The 20,380-nt window shown below is 43.4% G+C and overlaps 1 protein-coding gene across 1 annotated transcript in view; it reads right to left on the bottom strand.

Annotated features, from left to right (window-relative positions):
- The window catches only part of LOC124790139, a 302,687-nt gene that overhangs the window by 129,273 nt on the left and 153,034 nt on the right, over nucleotides 1-20,380 (bottom strand). The window contains exon 2 of the mRNA XM_047257725.1: nucleotides 14,364-14,422. The gene's annotated coding sequence lies outside the window, so the exon portion shown is untranslated. The remainder of the gene's footprint in view (nucleotides 1-14,363; nucleotides 14,423-20,380) is intronic.

Consider the following 20,380-nt stretch of genomic DNA (forward strand, 5'->3'; position numbering starts at 1 on the left):
CAACTAACGTCACGGATCGACTTGAAGGATGATATACACGCAAAAACATGACACGCACCCACGACAAGTAGTCGATTTTGGCGAGAATGTCGCTCATGTAAAACGGGGCTAAGGCTATCAAAGGCTTCGCATCACACAATGCCGAGTCCGCCACAGGACATTTCCACGCGCATCTCCTTGACAAAAAACGCGTGTCCCATCACGCTTTCGGCTACCGGCGGAATGCAATTGGACGCGGATCGTCCCGGCGTCCAGCCGGGACACGCACGCGTGTGTGGCGGTGCGTGAGCTACGCCGGTCGTCGACCCTGGGTCGGCAGCCCGCAGCGCAAGGTGCGGGTCGCACAGCCACAGCGCCGGAAGCCGCGCGCAGACAGCGCTGCCGGCTGCCGCACAACCTGCAGTCGCGGTGCGTTTGTGTTGGCAATCGCCCGCGCACCGCTAGCTTCCTCCTCCGGGAGTCTCGGGCGTCACTGAGAACGCCACGACGAACAACACCTTTACTTGCATATTATTCGATAGCTCCTGTGTAACCTCATTTCCTCGACCTAAGGGCCAGTCCACTGATACGCCCTGGGCCATCTCCATGATGCATGTATACAGGGTGTTACAAAAAGGTACGGCCAAACTTTCACGAAACATTCCTCACACACAAATAAAGAAAAGATGTTATGTGGACATGTGTCCGGAAGCGCTTAATTTCCATGTTAGAGCTCATTTTAGTTTCGTCAGTATGTACTGCACTTCCTCGATTCACTGCCAGTTGGCCCAATTGAAGGAAGGTAATGTTGACTTCGTTGCTTGTGTTGACATGCGACTCATTGCTCTACAGTACTAGCACCAAGCACATCAGTACGTAGCATCAACAGGTTAGTGTTCATCACGAACGTGGTTTTGCAGTCAGTGCAATGTTTACAAATGCGGAGTTGGCAGATGCCCATTTGATATATGGATTGGCACGGGGCAATAGCCGTGGCGTGGTACGTTTGTATCGAGACAGATTTCCACAACGGAGGTGTCCCGACAGGAAGACGTTCGAAGCAATTGATCGGCGTCTTAGGGAGCACAGAACACTCCAGCCTATGACTCGCGACTGGGGAAGAACTAGAACAACGAGGACACCTGCAATGGACGAGGCAATTCTTCGTGCACTTGACGATAACCCTAATGTCAGCGTCAGAGAAGTTGCTGCTGTACAAGATAACGTTGACCACGTCACTGTATGGAGAGTGCTACGGGAGAACCAGTTGTTTCCGTACTATGTACAGCGTGTGCAGGCACTATCAGCAGCTGATTGGCCTCCACGGGTACACTTCTGCGAATGGTTCATCCAACAATGTGTCAATCCTCATTTCAGTGCAAATGTTCTCTTTACGGGTGAGGCTTCATTCCAACGTGATCAAATTGTAAATTTTCACAATCAACATGTGTGGGCTGAAGAGAATCCGCACGCAATTGTGCAATCACGTCATCAACACAGATTTTCTGTGAACGTTTGGGCAGGCATTGTTGGTGATGTCTTGATTGGGCCTCATGTTCTTCCACCTACGCTCAATGGAGCACGTTACCATGATTTCATACGGGATACTCTACCTGTGCTGCTAGAACATGTGCCTTTACAAGTACGACACAAGATGTGGTTCATGCACGATGGAGCTCCTGCACATTTCAGTCGAAGTGTTCGTACGCTTCTCAACAACAGATTCGGTGACCGATGGATTAGTAGAGGAGGACCAATTCCATGGCTTCCACGCTCTCCTAACCTCAACCCTCTTGACTTTCATTTATGGGGGCATTTGAAAGCTCTTGTCTACGCAACCCCGGTACCAAATGAAGAGACTTTTCGTGCTCGTATTGTGGACGGCTGTAATACAATACGCCATTCTCCAGGGCTGCATCAGCGCATCAGGGATTCCATGCGACGGAGGGTGGATGCATGTATCTTCGCTAACGGAGGACATTTTGAACATTTCCTGTAACAAAGTGTTTGAAGTCACGCTGGTACGTTCTGTTGCTGTGTGTTTCCATGCCATGATTAATGTGATTTGAAGAGAAGTAACAAAATGAGCTCTAACATGGAAAGTAAGCGTTGCCGGACACATGTCCACATAACATATTTTCTTTCTTTGTGTGTGAGGAATGTTTCCTGAAAGTTTGGCCGTACCTTTTTGTAACACCCTGTATAAGATACCATATACAAAATCCTATTTGGTATGATGAATACCAGCTCACTCTAATTGTAGAAATGTAGAAATATAATGTTCGGCTTCTAACAATACTACCACTTGCAAAGTAGGTTAGAAATCAGATTAATAATGTTGCTCGCACAGCATATGTTCGCTTCATCGGGCAACAACAAAGTTATTGACTGTGGATGGTATCGTCAGAATGGAAATAATGAAGTCACCGTAAAAAAGTCATTAATTTTGGCTCTTATCTTGAATGGATTCCCACGTAGATTTCGTCGAAGTTGTCATGACTCATTTGTTGATTCTAGGGTGATTCCATTTTGACTGCTAGAAGGTCCAGATCTGTATTTTAGCAATATTTGAAGACCTAACAAATGCGTTTTTCAGGAAATTCTTAATGATGAAACAATCCCAGATCAGAACAATGGTATGGTGGGAATAATTTTTGACTTGGTGTTCACGATCCACATTTTTATTAAACTTCTTGTAAATTCACATATGTTGTTGTTGTTGTGGTCTTCAGTCCTGAGACTGGTTTGATGCAGCTCTCCATGCTACTCTATCCTATGCAAGCTCCTTCATCTCCCAGTATCTACTGCACCCTACATCCTTCTGAATCTGCTTAGTGTATTCACCTCGTGGTCTCCCTCTACGATTTTTACCCTCCACGCTGCCCTCCAATGCTACATTTGCGATCCCTTGATGCCTCAGGACATGTCCTACCAACCGATCCCTTCTTCTAGTCAAGATGTGCCACAAACTTCTCTTCTTCCCAATCCTATTCAATACCTCCTCATTAGTTACGTGATCTGTCCACCTAATCTTCAACATTCTTCTGTAGCACCACATTTCGAAAGCTTCTATTCACTTCTTCTCCAAACTATTTATTGTCCATGTTTCACTTCCAAACATGGCTACACTCCATACAAAATACTTTCAGAAACGATTTCCTGACACTTAAATCTATACTCGATGTTAACAAATTTCTCTTCTTCAGAAACGCTTTCCTTGCCATTACCAGTCTACATTTTATATCCTCTCTACTTCGACCATCATCAGTTATTTTTCTCCCCAAATAGCAAAACTCCTTTACTACTTTAAGTGTCTCATTTCCTAATGTAATTCCCTCAGCATCAGCCGACTTAATTCGACTACATTCCATTATCCTCCTTTCAAGACACTGTCCATTCCGTTCAACTGCTCTTCCAAGTCCTTTGCTGTCTCTGACAGAATTACAATGTCATCGGCGAACCTCAAAGTTTTTATTTCTTCTCCCTGGATTTTAATACCTTTTGTTTCCTTTACTGCTTGCTCAGTACACAGATTGAATAACATCGGGAAGAGGCTACAACCCTGTCTCACTCCCTTCCCAACCACTGCTTCCCTTTCATGCCTCATGACTCTTAGAACTGCCATCTGGTTTCTATACAAATTGTAAATAGCCTTTCGCTCCCTATATTTTACCCCTGACACCTTTAGAATTTGAAAGAGAGTATTCCAGTCAACATTGTCAAAAACTTTCTCAAAAATAATACATATACTTCTTCTTAATTGTCACATCATCAAGAAAACAGTTTTGTATCAATTTTAATATGTTTAATTTCCACTTTAATCAAACACAAGACTTGACTGTTCTTTTACAAAGTGAAATAACAACTTAACTCCTGCAAAGTGAAACAAAGACTGTTCTGTGCGCATTCGTGCCAAAACGGTTACAAGTAAGTCAAAGATTATGACAGTCTCACAGAAATGAATACGCACAAGAACCATATCACTGTAATATATAGATACATCGGAGTACCTATACATTAATAAAACCAAATGTGAATATTTTCACAAAAATATGCCTGTGACTTCTCAGTAAAGTAGTACGATATTACTGGTATCGAGAACTGGGGTTGGAGTGCCGTAATGGTCACGTAAATAAAGAACCATTACAGACTGCAGCATTAGGAGGATGCAGCTGGCCGCAATTACTTCTATTAATTATCGAGGTGTAACGCTGCAAAGAGGTTGAATGGAATTCTGAAGACTGCAAAAGCCGTCAAGTGCGAGAACTGTCGCACTATCAGCTTAACAGTTCATGCATCCAAATTGCTAACAAGACTACTATACAGAAGAATGGAAAAGAAAGTGTTCAAAAATCTGAGGAAAACAGGGGTAAACTATTGGGAGAGACGAGTAATATACAACATGCACAAGAACCAAGGAAGAATAAGAGTGGAACGCCAAGAACAACGTGTTTGGATTAAAAATGGTGTAAGACAGGGATGCAGTCTTTCTCCATTACTGTTGAATCTATGCATCGTAGAAGCAATGATGGAAATAAAAGAAAGCTTCAAGAGTTGGATTAAAATTCATGGCGGAAGGATATTAATTATAAGATTCGCTGATGACATTGCTATCTTCAGTGGAAATGAAGAAGAATTACAGGATCTGCTGAATGCAATAAACAATCTAATGATACGGAACATGAACTGAGAGTAAATTGAAGAAAGATGAAAATAATGAGAAGTATCAGGAATGAGAACAGTGATAAGCTTAACATCAGGACTGATCGTCACGACGTATTGTATCGTAGTGAAATATGGACTGTGGGAAAACCTGAACAGAAGAGAATTGAAGCATTTCAGATGTGATGCTACAGACGAATGTTGAAATTAGGTGGACTGATAAAGTAAGGAATGAGGAAGTTCTGCGCAGAATGTGAGAGGAAAGAACTAATGAAAATCACTGACAAGAAGAAGGGACAAGATGAAAGGACATCTGTTAAGATATCAGGGAATGGCGTGCATGGTACTAGAGGGAGCTATAGAAGGTAAAAATTGTAGAAAATGCAGAGATTGGAATACATCCAGGAAATAATTGAGGAAGTAGGTTGCAAGTGCTGTTCTGGCGGGCCGCATCAAACCAGTCAGATGGCTAATGAGTCAAAAGCAGCACTTTAGGTTGGTAGTAGGGAAGGCGAATGCTAGAGAATTTTAGGAAAGTTTAGCGCATCCATAAAGGAGACGGCGTCTAGGACGCTCGTGCTACCGACTCTTGAGTAATGTTCGAGCATTTCCCCACCATGTCGGATTGAAGGAAGACATGGAGGCAATTCAGAGGACTGCTGCTGGATTGGTTACCGGTAGGTTCGATCAGGACGAAAGTATTACAGGGATGCTTCGTGAACTCAAATGCGAATTCCTGGAGAGAAGAAGATGCTCTTTCCGCAATGCCCTATTGCCAGAATCTAGAGAATCGCTATTTGAGCCCGACTGCACAACGACTCTACTGCCGCCAACGTACGTTTCGCATAAGGACCATGAAACCCTGGGTGCGGTGTGGGGCGACGGAGGGGTGAAGTGGACTGCGGTAGTCGTCGTGGGGTTGCGGACCACTGCGGCTACGGCGGGGACGGAGCCTCACTGTCGTTTCTAGGTCCCCGGTTAACATACAATACAAGGACCATGATGATAGGATGTGAGAACTTAGGACTGGTGCAGAGGTTTTTATAAAGTCGTTTGTATCTCGCTCCATTTGCGAGTGGAACAGGAGAGGAAGTGACTAATAGTGGTATAAGGTCTCCTCCGCCACCCACCGTAAGGTGGTCTTCGGTGTATGTATGTAGAGGTAGATGCAGATGTCTTTTTTCGTAAACGTGCAGAATACAATATCGAGGGACGAAACATTATGTCATCCTGTTTCAAAGAACACACTGGTCTCGGCGTAGAAATGGTACCAGGTGGCCATGTTACCCTCGACCGCTGGCGCAAATCATGGCAGTGAAGTGGTGTCGATGGGCCAGTCGGTTGTATGGAACCAACGCAGTAAGCAGTAAGATGGGTGGATGCGAATGGCAGATAGGAGCTATCGTCTTTGGACTTAGCCATGACCTCACCGCGTATAAAGTTGCCCGACTTGTAAGTATTTCAACGAGGACTGACCAGCGTATCCACAAGGAATGGTGTGCTACTCGCAGCCATTGATGGCACGAGAGTGATCAAAAGTAATTCCTCCGAATTTTTTGTATGGAAACTCTTCAAGCTTTTAAGTAAAACAAACGTTACTAACATTATAAATCGTTATTCTTCGCGTCTTAAAAGCCTTCCCCCCCCCCCCCCCCCCCCCTGCCCGCCACAATCTCACCTCACCTCTACTGGTATCGCTTCGTCACTATCAAAGTGAAGTGCTGGAAGGTGTTCTTTAAGTTTTGGAAGCAGATCAAAATCAGGTGGGGCTACATCCAAACTGTATGGAGGATGATCGATGACAGTGAACTCAAGGCGTCGGATTGTAGCAGACGTTGCAGCGCTCTTTTGTGGTCTCGCATCGTCATGCTGAAAGAGAGGTTGCTCCATGTGTGAGCGAACTTTTCGAATTCGAAACCGGATAACAGCACGCTGTTTTTTCCCGCACCGACATAGTTACCTCACACACCGCCATGATACACGCTGCAATTCGGAGCCCTCAAGCGGCAGAGGGCTGCAGATATGGAGACACGAAGAATGAAGATGTAGAATTTTAATAACGTTAGTTTTATTTAAAAAGCTTTGAGAGTTTTCATACAAAAAAATTCAAAAGCGTTACTTTTCAGCACGCCCTCTTTAAAAGATCCTAAGCGGCAGGGATGGAGACGAGCGTTAAGGCTTTGCCAATGAACATCAGTTTCAAACCCACAGGAACATTGTTGCTGTCAGTGAAGTCAGGTCCATCATCTCAAGCAGTTTCCAAGCGAACAACGCTAAGGGAATTGCGTGCAATGGGTATTTGGAGTTAGTTATCTCGTAGAAGGCGATTGCTATACAGCGCAAACAATGCTGCAGGTCTTCAGTGGTCCAAACAGCAAAGAAATTGGACAACGGTAGAATGATGCATGTAGTTTTTTCAGATGCTAAATGATTTTCCTTTTTTAAAAAGAGGCAAGGCCTTCAGTGCACACATAGTCCAGTGAAACGTTTGTGTGCAGCGTGAATTTCAGCCCAGAGATGTTCTGAGGGTCTTTTTCGTACCATGCTCTGGGCTCACTCATTCATGTTGCCTTAAATATAAATCAGGTTGTTTGTTTCGGCATTGTCGGTGTCCTAGTGTTGCTAAGAACTTGAGTTTCCTCTTATACTTTTCCTACGAGGTGGTACAATTCGTTTTATCTTTACTGAGAGGTCCATTTTACCGAGTTTGAATCTTGATGTTACTATCTTTTTCTAGTCTGAAAGACATTCTAGGATATGGGGCATAGTTAAAATAAATGAAATTAAGAAGTAAATAAAGGAAGAGAAGTCAGGGCTTCACAAATACTAAATAACAAGGACCTATATGCCTTTGTGGAAACTCTCGTATTATATAAGTCTGCCAACAGAGTTGCACGAGCGTCTCAGTAAAACTTTTGCGCTTACTAAACGAACCTGAGACGAAACTCGCTGCTGTTCTTTGAACATTTTCTATTTCCTTTACCAATCCTACCACGCAAGAGTCTCAGATGTAGGAGCAATACTTAAATATAGACAGAACTAGGTTTCGCCGAATAAAGCTCAATCTTGCATCTGCCTTCCCCACAATTGATATTGTGTAGTTGTCGCATTTCAAATCGGTCCCGTACGCTTACCCTCAGATGGATGTGAATGATACCATTGATATTTAGGTAATCATGTAATCACGCAATAATATGTCTTTCCCATGCTTATGCACATATGTTACCTTGATGGTGATAGTTCAAATGGCTGCAAGCACTAAGGGACTTAACATCTGAGGTCATCAGTCCCCTAGACTTAGAACTACTTAAACCTAACTAACCTATGGACATCACAAACATCCATGCCCGAGGCAAGGTTGGGTTGGGTTGTTTGGGGAAGGAGACCAGACAGCGAGGTTATCGGTCTCATTGGATTAGGGAAGGACGGGGAAGGAAGTCGGCCGTGCCCTTTCAAAGGAATCATCCTGGCATTTGCCTGGAGCGATTTAGGGAAATCACGGAAAACCTAAATCAGGACGGCCGAACACGGGATTGAACCGTCGTCCTCCCGAATGCGAGTCCAGTGCCCGAGGCAGGATTCGAACCTGCGACCGAAGCAACAGCGCGGTTCCGGACTGAAGTGCCGAGAACCGTTCGGCCACAGCGGCCGGCCTTTATGTTGAGAGTCAATTGATAATCCTGTAAACCAAGCATCGATACTCTGCCGGTCTTCCTACTTTTCACTACACTTTTCTACCGTTGAGACTTCTCCAGATGCAATAACATCAACCGGGCACAGCCTCATGGAGTTATCCACCAATATTATTAATTTTTTGCAGTTGAGATTGTGATGCGTCTACTTCCGACTTCATCCTGAGCAGTTATTTATTTGGAATACTAACGTAAGACATTGGTAGTTCCCATGGTTGCGAATTTCTGAAATTTTCAAACAATAGTATGTTTGATGTGGAATAAATGTGAGATTACATGACGCTTCTTCTTTGTAAGATGTAACGTATGTTGCCTTTCAACGTTGACAGGTGGTGGCAGTATGCAGAAAAACGGACGTATTGTAATAGACCTCTCATGTAAATCATAAACCTGCAGCAGGGGTATCTTAGCCGATTCCACAAACGCAGCGGCTGCCAGTCCCGAGCAAATTGTCCTCTAGAACTTAAAGGCTGCCTTTGTTAACATGTTTAAAGGCGGATGCTGTCCGATGTCGCGCAGGTTGTCAATAGGCGGAACATGTGTAAGGTAGCAACAGGTTACTCGGAGCAAGCTGACCGCAAGACGAGTCTGAGAGGACGACCAATCACTCGTACGTGGCAGGGGGTACAGGCTCCGTGATTACCTCGCCAGTGACTCACTCCGCAGCGAGGAAAAACTCGTTCGGCGGCTTCCGCCAGCAGCTTCTGCAGCCACTGTGCCGCTTCGCGGCTTGTGTACCAGTGTAGGGCGCAGACTCTGAGAAGGTTCACCTTTTGCAATGCATCAGCGCTGATTTACCATTTACCAGTCCACGCTGCTCTTCAAAACTTAAGGACGAGCTACGTAACGTAGTGAAACTTATTTATTACTCGTTGGAAATGAATGTAAGTGCGAGAGCATGTTGCGAGAGGACTCCCAAGCGTGCACAGAGAGCCGAACGTCACATATCGTGAGATCAACGTGGCTGTAGTGCCAAAAAGGCTGGCCCCTCAACACGAGGCAGTTGAAGGAACAGGAAAAGGCATCTTGCGTCAATCAGCGAGCAGTCACGATGCACTGTGATGCTGTTCTTAAGTACAGTATGGTTCGGAGACAACATTTAGATGCCTTCACACGGGGAAGAATTTTCAGGAAACGGAAAGAAGGACGAAGTGTGACGAATGCAGCCCAGGAATTTGGTTTTGCTCACAGTATCGTTTCACGTGCGTGGAGAGCGTTCCGAAATACAGATATTGCTGCTCAAAGGAGAGGTGGTGATCGACCACGGTCAACTGCAGCAGCAGATAACCGCTGCATTGTGCAGCCGGTAAGAAGGGACACACGTCAATCATTGGGTACAATTAAAATCAAATTTAACAGGGCTGCAAGGAACGCAATCTCACGTTCCACAGTGGCACGGCGACTGCATGGGGCAGGTTTCTTTGCCAGGAGATCAGTACGTTGTGTTTCGTTGACACCTGCACATCAGCGGCACCGTTTGCAATAGTGCCACGATCATTGGGACTGGACAAACTAGGAGCGGGATCACGTGATGAGAGCAGATTCACTCTGAGTAGTGATTCCTAACGTACGCTCATACTGTAAGAGCTGTGAGCACGTAACACTCGCAGGAACACTGTCGAACATTATGGTTGCGGTGACCCAGGTGTTATGCTATGTTTCATGGACTTATTGACCTCCCAATCTTTGAACACGGCACCCTCACCGGCCAGTATTATGGTGACACGGTATCCCTTCCCCATGTGCACATTTTCAGGGGTGCACTCTGATCTGACTTCATTTCATTTTTGTGGATGACATGGCGCAACCACGTAGAAGAGTGCAGGTGGAGCAGTTTTCAGAACGAGAGGATATTCGGAGAATGGACTGACCTGCCCGTTCCACGTGTGGTATGTGTTGGGAAGACATACTGCAACACGTCCAATGCACCAACTACCATCCTGCGCTGATGAAGGATTGCAGCGTCCAACCATAAGAACTCCGTATCAAACTCGTGGCCAGCATGGGAACACGTTGCAGAGCATGTATTGGTATCTGTGTTGATCACACACCCTTTTAAGAACCATGTCCCACATTTTGCAATGTCCAGGAGACCATCACAAATCGCAGTGATTTCAGTGTAATCACTGTATTTGAATAAAAGTGTCATTTCTGTTCGTCTCATTAAGTATTTCTATCTGAACTATACTGTAGCAGTCCTTTACATGCAGGGTCCAAATTTCATCGAGCTATCTTACTTGGCAGTATACATCACACGAAACTTACTTTCCTCGTTAAGTTTTACGCACCAGTTGTTAGGAGTGTGTCATAACTCCTCATTACATTGAAAACAATATAGTCAACTTAGCGCTATTCCTTGCATTGTGTAAGCACTCATTCAAATGGTTCTAAGCGCAATGGGACTTAACATCTGAGGTCATCAGTCCTCTAGACTTAGAACTACTTAAACCTAACTAACTAAGGACGTGACACACCTCCAAGCTCGAGGCAGGATTCGAACCTGCGACCGTAGCAGCAGCGCGGTTCCACACTGAAGCGCCTAGAACCGCTCGGCCACAGCGGCCGGCTAAGCACTGAGATATTGATAGTAACAATCTGAGAGCGAAACATGGAATGGCGATTCTAAGTGTTGTTGTGAGACGAGGTCTGTCTGCGAGAGTGGAAGTAGTGGTGACGGTCGAGAGCTCGGAGACAGAAGACGTGTCACGCTGCCCTCATGTCGGTGATGGCAGATCTTACCACACTCAAGGCCTGATTTAATTTATATGGCCAGGAGACATTTAGATGGTTTAACTACGCTTCAAGATGGAATTCAAAGTAAAATTGGCAAGCATAGCGCAAAACAATTGCAGGGTTAGGCTAGTGATTGTTAGTCCGAATTTGCAATAATGCCATGTTTTGCTTGTCAGTGAAAGAAGCCTCCTTATACTCCAAATAATAATAATTATTCTCCGCATCTAATTAATAAATATGCTGTAGTTATTATACATTAATGTAATTTTGAAATTGAAATAATTTGTTAATCTGGCACTCAGCCATTATTGATCCCTATGTCATTGTAATTGTCATTGTCTTTTATTGGCCATGATGATTCTGAAGTTTTTAAATAGACTTAATTTATGAAATCCTTTCTCACAAGCTATTTAGTTGTTAACAGGGCCCAAGCAAACTCCTTTTTGTTAAATTCATTCTTAGTAACAACAAGCTTTAGCCGCTGCTGCTGCACGTTGCTGCGCATTGCTGTAAACCACATGGAAAAAGGCAGTCATCTAAAGAGGTGAGTACAAAACTTAGGGGATAAACAGAGACACCACAACTTATCATGTACTTTAATCCAGTAAATTACACTGCACAAGCCAGATTCTGTATCACTTGTAAATTCTTGTTCAAAAACGCAGTCAGATAGCTTAGGTATTCATTGTTACACGTTTATTTGTTCCTGTGGTTTTTCATATTCAAATACGCAATCAGATAGCTCATTCAGATGTTTCTTTTAAGTTTTTCATGTAACAATCTGTTGAGGACTTAAATCACAGTGAAACTGACACTCATACAACAACCACACAGTGTTATGCTGGTTAGAGTCCGTTTACTGATAACTCAGGTTGCTTATCGAGTCAATTTTCACTGACGAGCATAGATATATTGCTTGTACCTAGGTTACATATTGGTTGCATATACGTTACACAGTGTATAAGACGAACTTTTGAATTGTGTACTGTATTTGCCTTAAAAGTTTAACGGAATCCACTTTATTTAGACAGAAAAGAATTTTATTCGCCTACGAAATGGTTTTAAGTTCCCCTGCCACAGCATTACTGATCACCTTTAATTTTAATTACTGTTGTGTGGAGGGATTTCTAACGCTGTAGCTTACAGCTCCATCTAGAGCAAGGATCGGCCATGGGATAGAGGATTCATCTGACCTCTGACTTCCCTACAGAAAGTACCCCAAATATTTCTTACTGTTTAGAATCCTGCAAGAGCTCTGTAAAACAACAACTTCGATAAAAGAAACTGATTTTGTTATTTTGTGAAAGATTACAGGCTACCTCAGGACATACTTTATTGACATTGTTCATAGAGTACATTTGATCGATTTCGGAATATACAATCAATCATCGTAAACATGTACAAGGGAAAAAATATTCCCGGTTTTTAACGAAAAGGAACAATACCAAAATGCTAACACAAATAGAAATTATAAATGTATAATTACAGTTAGGACTAAAAATCAATCTAAGGAAAGTAAAAAAAGTGACAAAAACAGACTGAATAAATGTTCAATGCCGGTCATTGATGCGTATTAAACACAGTGCCTACAACAGAAGTCTGTGACATTCACACTGTACAGCACACCACTGGAATTGAAATATTTTCATTTTTTGTTAACATTGCAAGGCAATCACCGGAGCTTTATTTCTAGTAGATATGAAGTGAGCCATTGGTGAGCTTTCACCCTCATTCCATAATTCCAACTAATCAAAATAATAGCATGGTCTACACGATCAAATACATTTGTTAAATTAAAGACGACATATGCTGTCCTCAAATTACCCTTTATCGCTGTAAGTGTCTCGCGTGCAGATCAATGAATTGCATTTTCTGTTTAAGACTGTTTAAGACTGTTTAAGACCCAAAAAGCTGAAATTATTTTCACTCTTCGCAAACACGGCAGTATTGCTTGTGGATGCTTAGTTCTCGCGCTTATTTCGACAGCTTTTTGTTAGTTTCACTGAAGCTTGTTACTACTGTGCACCGACTGAGTGCACTACTGATATGTCAAGACATTTAATAGATGCACATGCGCAGTCGTGATATTGGCAGTTGTGATTTGTATTGATTACCGTGTAGATTACTTCTTTGTGTCATTATTATTCAAACCAGAATACAGCTAAGAATAAGCAAATCCTGTCTCTGCAACATACGGGGCTTACTCAGTCTTTTATGACGTGCGCTTAGCTTTGGTGTCAAAAAATTCCTTCTTGGGGACGATACGTGCTGACTAGTAGCAAACTACTTTTTCCAGGGAGCTTTCCTTGAGTCTGGACTCTGGAGTTGGCCGCTTGAAACGCTAAGGAGACGAGTATATCAGCTGGAATAGTGTGTCATTCATTGCCGTATCGGAAGAACGTCTGCCGTGATGGTGCAGTTCACCCTAGGTATATGGGGCGAGTACTCTCAACAACGCAACAATCCGTACATAAGGAACTTTGTAAAGCTCGAAGACGTCTCCTTCCTTCCACTTCAATAACTGTATCCCAATAAGGCAATGAAGAATCTACACGTCAAAAAATTGTCTAGCCCCAATACCTACTATATCATCCACTGAACGTTCCAAAAATTTTACCAGTTCACGAGTGGTGCATGCGGTTTTTGCCGAACTGAGGTCACTATCGAGGCTAGGGACAGTGTTAAACGCTATCTGCTGGTGGTGACTATTTTTTTTTGTCCTGTGTACTTATCCATGGAAAGTGGTTTCTGCCGGATACATTCAAAACCTGGCTAGTTAGATTTCACGATGAGTGTAAACTATCACAACACGTGTCCGTGATACCGCTTTTGGGCAAGTATTGTTGTTTTATTGCTATGGATATTTAGTCATTTCTTTAAATTAGACCATAAAAGACTCAATTTCATTTTTTCTAGTTATTCCTTCGTGGGATAGAAAGTTACACATAAAATTCGATTGATTCCATTAAAAGCTGCAAACTATCACCTTCGAAGTCCCGTTCTTCTCAGCCGCCATCAAAGTGCTTGACAGCACCAGCCCGATGCCTTTTGTGGACTGAGGTTGAACTGACCGACAACGAGGACCGAGAAACCGCTTCGCCTGTTAAAGAATTTTCTAAACCTCCAATGATCTCCGTGGTAGCTTCCCAGCTACCACATTATTTTATCTCAAATGAATCAGAAAGTACTAAAGCATCTACTGGGCGCGCATTGCCAATTTCCCAAGAGGTTGGACGTAATTTCGTTGGAAAGTTAAGCAAAAATAATTAAGACTCAATTGTTTGAACGTATACTCACAGTTAGTTGACAGTCTGAGGAATGTCTTCAGTTTTGTTACGTAGTCAGTCATTCGCTTCCTGCAACAGAATAAGAAACAGAAGTGTTAGCGTTGCGTAACAACAGAAAACGGAAACAGTGCCAGGTTCATCTAAATATTCATCTGAAATAAACACAGGAAAAAACCCCTGTGAATCCGAACTAAAAGCGAAGTATGATCAGCCCGATCTGCTGCTCGGCATAACAGAACAAGTTATTTCTTATTAACTCTTTTAGTTCAACTAACAGACTCCGTCGCTCAGTGGATAAGTGTCATAGTACAAATTCAAAAGTCCGGGGTTCAAATCTCCTTTGGTCCTACGATTTCCCGTCGGTCACCTGAAACTGACTCATTCCACACAATTTCGATAAAAAAAATTTCGAATGATCTATGGACATGCAACCAACTATCTTTTTTGACCTCTGACCTTGTTTTTTCGGTGTAAAGAATTCTAAACTATATCGTGGTTAATTATCCATCTTTAACACCGTGTCCCCCCTGTAATAGGCTGGGTACGCATATCAGAGGTTGGAGGAGTCAAGTGCATAACATCTCCTACCAAACCATACCTAATAAAGCACATCAGTATTCAATCCAACCCTTGGGTTGTGGACAGCTGTATTTTACTAGGACCAAAGATTTGGCTGATGTTCCTCAATCACTGCCGCGCGGTCTGGGCGCCTTGTCACGGTCCGCGCGGCTCTCCCCGTCGGAGGTTCGAGTCCTCACTCGGGCATGGGTGTGTGTGTTGTCCTTAGTGTAAGTCAGTTTAATTTAGATTAAGTAGTGCGTAAGCTTAGGGACCGATGACCTCAGCAGTTTGGTCTCGTAAGACCTTACGAAAAATTTCCAAGTTTCCAATTTTTGCCTCAATCACTTTTGCAACATTATCGAGTAAAATGCAGTCCAGAGACACACATGACTCACTTGAGTTGTAATCTCAGCGCGGTTCGATGTGACTCATTGTGGGAAAGGTGAACTGCTCAAAAAATCTGTAACCTTTCATTTTCAATATTTTAACTTATTATTCAAGTGTAAAAGAGACACATCGAACTGTCAGTATACTGATGTCAGTCAATGTAAAATACACTGTTTGTTCAAAAGTATCCGGACACTGAGTGCAACGCGGAACTGACTACCAGGTGACAAGATAGGCGGACAGGCCAGCATTGAATAGTCAATAGACATGCAATAACAGCAGACTGGGTCCGTCAGGGAAAACTTAGTGACTCCCAACGAGGATTAGTCATTGGATGTCACCTGGGCGACATGTCCATTAGGGACACCTAACCTCATTTATGGTTTGTGTCTTTGTGAAATGGAAACACGAAGGAACAACCGAATCCAAACCAACCCAGGCAGATCTCTTGTATACTACCGCACAGCGACCGCGAGAACTGCGGAGGTTCGCTGAAAGATATCGCAAGATATCAGTGAAAGGAATCACCCGTGAATCTTAAAGTCCTACCAGTAATCGAACTAGCACAATTACTGTACATAGGGACATAAGAGGAATGGTGTAAAATGGTTTAGCTACTCCTCACAAGCCACACGTTTCTGAAATAAAAGTTTATCGAGTATCGAGATGGTGTAAATAGCGGCGCCACGGTACAACGGATGAGTGGAAATGAGATGATGAATCACATGCTATACCCTATGGCGGTGCAATAGAAAGGTGTGGATTTGGCGAACGCCCGGAGAACGTTGCCTATCTCGACTCGTAGCGCCAACTGGGAAATACGGAGGAAGTTTTCAAAAATGTTCAAATGTCTGTGAAGTCCTATTGGACCGCCGGCCGGTGTGGCCGAGCGGTTCTAGGAGCTTCAGTCTGGAACCGCGCGACCGCTACGGGCGCAGGTTCGAATCCTGCCTCGGGCATGGATGTGTGTGACGTCCATAGGTTAGTTAGGTTTAAGTAGTTCTAAGTTCTAGGGGACTGATGACCTCAGATGTTAAGTCCCATAGTGCTCAGAGTCCTAAGGGACCAAACTACTGAGGTCATCGGTCCCTAGACTTACACACAACTTAAACTAACTTATTCTGAGAACAACACAGACAGCAATGCCCGAGGGAGGAGTCGAACTTCCGGCGGGAGGGGCCGCGCAATCCGTTACATGACCCTTCAAACCACGCGGTCACTCCGTGCGGCAAGGAAGTTTTATTACGGTGTGGGAGCGTTTTTCGTAGTTAGAGGTGGTCACTTTACGGCGCTTGAGAAAACATTAAATACGGAAGTATAGGAATATATTCTGTCACAATGAGTTAGTGCATACAGTTAAAGAACTGTTTCTATCAGTAAGCACCTTGTCATAAAACAGCATCTGTGACGCAATGGTTTGTGGACAATAACTTTCTGTAAATGCTATACGTAAATCGAAAAGGGATGACTGCCATTGGCTGTAGCGGGACGTTATGCGGTATCAGCGCCGACGAGCTGAAATGTGCACTGAACCTGGGTTCGAACCCGATATATCCTGCTTACTAGGAAGGTGCGGAAACCACTGCGCCATCCGAAATACAGCGTTTTCACAACTACACGGACTATCTCGGTGCGCCTCACGGCCGACCCACACTCCCACCGAGCGCCACCTATCTGCAGTCCTTGTCCATTATATTCCTGTTCGCTACTTAGAGATTCCCACAGGAGGTGAGACGTATGTGCATTAGCGTTGAAGAGAGTGGATCCATTGCCCAGCCAGGCTAATGAGTTATTTGAAAGCATGGCGTTTTTTCTTTCGAAAGAACAGACAGCACGCAGATCCCGGAGCTGTGAAACACCATATGTAAATTGAAAGGAGGGGACTGATATCACCTGCACATGGCGCAATGGTTAAGGCACCTGCCTAATAAGCAGCTGACAGGAGTCATCCCCTGCGTCCCGGATGCCGCAGTGGTTACCGCTCCTGCCTAGTATATAAAAATTCATTAAAAACGATAAATACGTATTATGCAAAATTTTAAAATGTAAAGAAGCTGACTAGATTACAATCCCCATCCCCTTGGCATTGCGAGTGTTAAGGTGTCTTCTCTTACAGAACAGTAAAGCGTTACTCAGGCTTGGATTTTAGATGCTTTGCTTCTCGTATCAACTATGCACCTTCCTACTTGCTACCCGTTTTCATAAAATGGAAAGATGAATTAAACTTCCGGTCTGGGTGGCCGTGCGGTTCTAGGCGCTACAGTCTGGAACCACGCGACCGCTACGGTCGGTCGCAGGTTCGAATCCTGCCTCCGGCATGGATGTGTGTGATGTCCTTAGGATAGTTAGGTTTAATTAGTTCTAAGTTCTAGGGGACTGATGACCTTAGAAGTTAAGTCCCATAGTGCTCAGAGCCATTTGAACCATTTGACTTAAACTAACTTGATTTCCAAATGGTGGTTCGTTGTGGAGACGGGTGGTCCAGTACTTTATTTTTGTAACTACTCTGGTTTACACTGCAAGGGATTTTCGTAGAAAAATTTCTTCATTTACCTTTCTAGTAGATCACGTTTCGTACAATATCTTACCACTTAGTTATAACATCGTTTAGAGCTCTCTGATACCAATGCTTCCTTTGAAAATTCACACACACACATACACACACACACACACACACACACACACACACACACACACACACATAACACATATTAAGGTGCTGGATGACGAACTCTGTCATAGTAGGACCTACGGATGTGTTCAGTGTTTCAGTGTCAAGCTTCAAAAACAACAAAGTCTACAAGAGTCCAGTTTATTACCAGCTGCATTTGCCTGCGGCAAATGTCTTAATATCCATATAGGTACAGGAAATACTTACGAATATTTGCCACTGACGACCAGTACCAGGGAAGCAAAATCTAATGAAATTACGCCTTACCGGGATCTGATTTTTATGTAACCGAGAACGAATGTATGCTGTCTCTCAGCATACTTTGTCAGTGTCCTTGATATAAATAAACGCTGCGCATTTCGTTGACTGGCAGATGCGAGATGCCACCCGCTTGCTCTGTCATGGCATCGGCCCTGTTTAGGTTCTTCTCACTGCCGACGTTCTACTCGTATTTCGCATCTTTCAGCTAATAATCTGCACTAACAAAACGCTCTTTTCGTACACACTGAACTTTAAAATAGCCTTTGAAGGCTAATATTCTGGTAACACGCAGTGAGAACACCACAATGGGTAGTCGGCGCTACAGGATACATCACAAGAAGATAGTATCTTCGAACTGTCTACAATAATCCTTTGATATCAAGTGGCTTTCCTGCCAAGAGGTGTGTTACACGAAGTGGAACAGCTCTTACATCCGTTGCCAAAATGAGAGCTGAGGATGCTAATCTGCACTTAGTTGACGTTTAGCAAATGCCTTAATTTTCACCACTGATTGCCTATTCGAATATCATTAAGTAACAAGTGGCTGGAAGCTTAGTAAGCGCCTGGTCGCGCATCAGAATAGCTCTATGCCTATCTTCATGATGTGATCCCACCAAGTTCAGATTCTGTTGCAACATAATAACAGTTTTCTCTTCCGTGTTGATTCAGTACTTGAATGCGATGATGATGATTTGTAGTTTAGGGCGCTAAACGGGGAAGTCATCATCGGCCTTGCTTGAAATAAATCAGTTCTATTAAATACGAGAAACATTTGGTGGACAATGAGCTCTTTGTGTGCACGTACGTTCCCATCGGCTTCTGTTTTCTTTATTATGTTGCAGTAGTATATGGTGACATTGCGTCATGAGGCTAGGTGAGGGACTGCTTTGTAGGGAGCAAGCAGGATATTATCTTGGATGTAGAGTCATCGACAGAAACAGAAGTAACTTGAGGTGTATCCCAGGGAAATGTGTTGATTGTTCAAGATATATATTAATAACCTGGCAGACAGTATTAATAGTTTTTGCAGTTGATTAGTTATCAATATTGAACTGCTATCTAAAGAAAAAGCTGCACTAGTCTTCATAATATTTCAATTGCTTCAAATTTAAGTGGTTTCATTTACAATCACTGAAGAAAAAAGCAAATTTATTGAGTTTGCTTTGTGATTTGGATACCTAATTATTACATTTTGATTTCGTTTTGTTTACGAATAAATATGCCTATAGAACGGTCGAGTCTATCTGAATAAACCAGAACGGCTGAAAGGCTGTGGGCTATGTTGTATTAATTCCCAGCGCTCCTATGTTATGCTGTGACCTCCGGCCGTTGTGGCCGAGCGGTTCTAGGCGCTTCAGTCCGGAACCGCGCTGCTGCTACGGTCGCAGGTTCGAATCCTGCCTCGGGTATGTATGTGTGTGATGTCCTTAGGTTAGTTAGGTTTAAGCAGTTCTAAGTTCAAGGGGACTGATGACCTCAGATGTTAAGTCCCATAGTGCTTGAAGCCATTTGAACCATTTGAATATCCCGTGACTATAAACAAAGCACAAGACCGGACGCTGCGCGCTGCGGGCGTAGACCTTAGTGTTAGTTGCTTCTCGCATGGCAAATTCTACGTGACTGTCCCTTGTCAGTGAAGCAAACAGGCTCTTGGTTCATGTCCCAAAGCATACTACTTCAAACATTGTATAGAAAGAACCCTTTTAAGTCGAACGCAGATTTCACCCTTCCGGAGTCTTGGACACAGCTAGAAATAAATACCCGGAAAATGCTGGGTTTTTCAGCTAGTTTGATAATATTGCCCAAGGTTGTTGGACCCATACAAAATAGGACTAATTCTCACAAGAGGGAAAAAATGACCCTCATTACGCATTATTAAAGGTCTCAGTGGCCCAGAAAGGAGTACAATGCGGCAGAAATAAAATTTTTTGATCATTTGCCCATTACGATTAAATGTCTGCGAAGAATCAAACCACCTGTTAAATCTAACCTAAAATAATTTCTCCTGGACAACACCTACTCCATGGATGAACTTGTATTTAAAAATTCGTAGCCTATAAAAAATAGAAAAAATTAGTCTTTAAGTGTAGCGCCATGAGTAGGACTAAAAATCAATGTCATCATCAATGCTAACACTAATCATGTAT

Source organism: Schistocerca piceifrons, chromosome 3 (assembly GCF_021461385.2).
Source record: "Schistocerca piceifrons isolate TAMUIC-IGC-003096 chromosome 3, iqSchPice1.1, whole genome shotgun sequence".
In the NCBI taxonomy this organism is placed as follows: domain Eukaryota; kingdom Metazoa; phylum Arthropoda; class Insecta; order Orthoptera; family Acrididae; genus Schistocerca; species Schistocerca piceifrons.